This window comes from Aplysia californica, unplaced genomic scaffold (genome assembly GCF_000002075.1).
Source record: "Aplysia californica isolate F4 #8 unplaced genomic scaffold, AplCal3.0 scaffold00485, whole genome shotgun sequence".
Classification (NCBI taxonomy): domain Eukaryota; kingdom Metazoa; phylum Mollusca; class Gastropoda; order Aplysiida; family Aplysiidae; genus Aplysia; species Aplysia californica.
In genome coordinates this window covers 104,058-107,154 of record NW_004797755.1, presented here as the reverse complement: position 1 = coordinate 107,154, position 3,097 = coordinate 104,058, and the positions used below count along the sequence as shown (strand labels likewise).

Below are 3,097 nucleotides of genomic sequence, written 5' to 3'. Positions count from 1 at the left end.
CACTCTCACTCTCACACACACACACACACACACACACACACACACACACACAAACACACTCAAGCGCACGTGTGGGTGTTTGTGTGAATGAGTGTGTGTGTGTGTGTATGTGTGTGTGTGTGTGTGTGTGTGTGTGTGTGTGTGTGTGTGTGTGTGGCATGTTTGTGTGTGTGTGTTTGTGTGTGTGTGTGTTTTTTTTTTGGTGTGTGTACACATGTATTTATTAAATGACTTGGTGAAGTGTCATGCCACCCATCTGCAATAGTCAAGCATAGCCGTCTATTCAAGGGCACCCAGGTCTGTAACTTCCTTAAGCGTCTGGACAAGTGAGGGTCAGTACAAATAAATTAATGTCAGAAGCAAAACATGCCTTCTTTATCCTCATGAACATTAGATCTAGGTGATTGATTTTTCCTCACTGAATATCTCAGCTGTTATAAGAACTCATGATGCTGTTTTGTTAGTACAAAATGGGGTTCGAACGTCAGCTCGGTCTCACGGTGTATCCTTGGTAAATATGATTAAACCGATTTAGTTCCTATTAAGCTTGATCCTTTCGGAGATGGACGTTAAACTCGGATGTTCCGCCGCTCAAGTAACCTAATAGTGTTAATAACTGCGTTAAACGTATACAATCTAGTGCAAAATAATAAGCAATATTATCATGGTGGAAGAGCGGTCAAGCGCATACAGGAAATGTGACCGGGGTCAGTTCAGCTACGGGGAGCGAGAGGTGATGGCAAAGACCGTATAGGAGAATCTTTTGTGATGGTGCCGAAAGGTCATGGGTGCCTTCTAAAAATTGAAAACTGGGGAACATATTTCTACCGTTGAGCAGAGTCGAGTGCTTAGGTTTATGTACAATGTGTGTGTGTGTGTAATATATATGAACTTCTACATGCACGTTTGTCAAGGGGTAAACACACACACAAGCACGCACACACACACACACACACACACACACACAAACACACACACACACACACACACACACAAACACACTGGCACGCACGCACACACGCACGCACACACATAAACACATAGATCTACCCACACCCTCACCTAAGCAAGCTCGCTTTCAAACATGTTCTTTTTGTTCTCTAGTTTTTTGGTCAGTGGCACGAGAGACTTGACACAGAGAGAGAGAGAGAGAGAGAGAGAGAGAGAGAGAGAGAGAGAGAGAGAGACAGAGAGAGACAGAGAGAGAGAAAGAGAGAGAGAAAGAGAGAGATAGAAAGAGAGGCGGACAGACAGACAGACAGAAAGACAGACAGACAGACAGACAGACAGACAGACAGACAAACAAAGAAAGAGAGAAATAAACATACAGATTCAAGATTCAAAATGATTTATTGATTTGAAAGGTCTTTGGCCCATACATCCACATATTTTAACATATGGCTCGGCAATTACAAACATTGGTGCAGAACATCGGATGTTTTACATAAATTGGGCATGCACGCACATATACACGCATGTACGCACGCACGCACGCACACACACACGCACGCACGCACGCACGTGACGCACGCACATACACACATACACACTCATACTCACACACATACGTACGTACATACGTATATACATACATATATTACATAACATACATACATACATACATACATACATACATACATACATACATACATACATACATACATACATACATACATACATACATACAAACAAACATACAGAGAAATATAGTGAGAGAAAGAGAGCAACAGAAAGAGAGTTAAAGAGAGCGAGCGAGCAAGCGAGAGAGAAAGAGAAAGAGAGAGAGAGAGAGAGAGCGAGAGAGAGAGAGAGAGAGAGAGAGAGAGAGAGAGAGAGAGAGAGAGAGAGAGAGAGAGAGGGACAGAGAGAGAGAGAGAAAGTGAGGGATAGAAGGAGGGAAGGGGAAGGCGAGAGTGAGACAAGGACAGAGACAGAGAAAGAGAGCGAGCGAGAAAAAGTGGGTGGGAGGCTGGTAAACTGCGGATCGCTGTCATTCATAAGACGAGAGGGGGATGGAACACTTCCTACCCATCACACCACACCACCGCTAGACTAAGCGCGTGCCTTCTGTCACCAGCGGTGAGCACTATTGTGCACACGTCTCTGCTTTAGTTCTACGGGACGTAAAGTAATAAACAACTGAGTGAAATTTCTCTGTTGCCTAGGATAAAGTCGAAGAGAGAGGCTGCGCCATGGTGCATGAGAAGAATGGAAATTAATAACTAAATTGGAACTACACAACCCGCCTTCCAACATTCCATAACTTGTGAGTGATACTTATGACAGGAATTTGAAACCACCCAGGGAATAATTAAAATATTTTTACTTGTGTAGTCTAGAGTTTTGGGGGCCTTAGCAGATAATGCTGTTCCTGGACTGTCATTTTAAATTCTCCGTGTGTGTGGGTTTTTCCCCCCCTTTTTCTTTTGCCAAGGAGGAAGGAAGAAGGAATGCTAGCTCGGTTCACCTTTTGAGAGTACCCCGTATATATGTATATATATATATATATTATATATACAGTGGTCTCCGCCTAGAAAACGGAAAAAAATGTTTTTCAGGCGTCTCGCACGCGGTTCTTATTTGGATTTCAAATGTTTCCATCTCAGCGTCTTTCGCTTTGCGTCCCTGGGTTACGTCATTTGTTTAGTCAGTGATAACTATGAGCAGGTACCTACGCGAAAAGGAAGAGAAAAAGGTGTGGATTTAATTCTTTGATTTGTTTCTTTTGTTTACTTTTTAACTTATTTTTTTTTCTCAAAAAAAGGGGGGGGGGGGGGCGTGAAAAGATAAAGCGTAAAATCCTTGGGGAAGTTACAAAAATGCCCGGTCCAAAGAGTAAAATTTTGATTTATTCATTACATTTTCATAATTTACCTGCAACGTGTATTTTTCCTTGCTTTTTTAACATGTGAACGAGAATTTTACAGACTATTTCCTATTAGCCATGTTACCAATACCCCCAGGTTAAGAAATTCCAATTAGAACATTTTCGAGGTCTGGGGTTCATTCATTTTTCCGCCGGTGGGCCAAAAAGAACCCTTGGTTTTTAAAAGCTTTTAGAAAAATGGGAAAACAATTTTTTAAATTTAAAAGGGGG

General features: G+C 42.1%; 1 protein-coding gene across 2 annotated transcripts in view; it reads right to left on the bottom strand.

Annotated features, from left to right (window-relative positions):
- Window positions 1-3,097, bottom strand: part of LOC101848308 (sodium- and chloride-dependent GABA transporter 1) — a 57,099-nt gene that overhangs the window by 48,272 nt on the left and 5,730 nt on the right. The window lies entirely within an intron of this gene.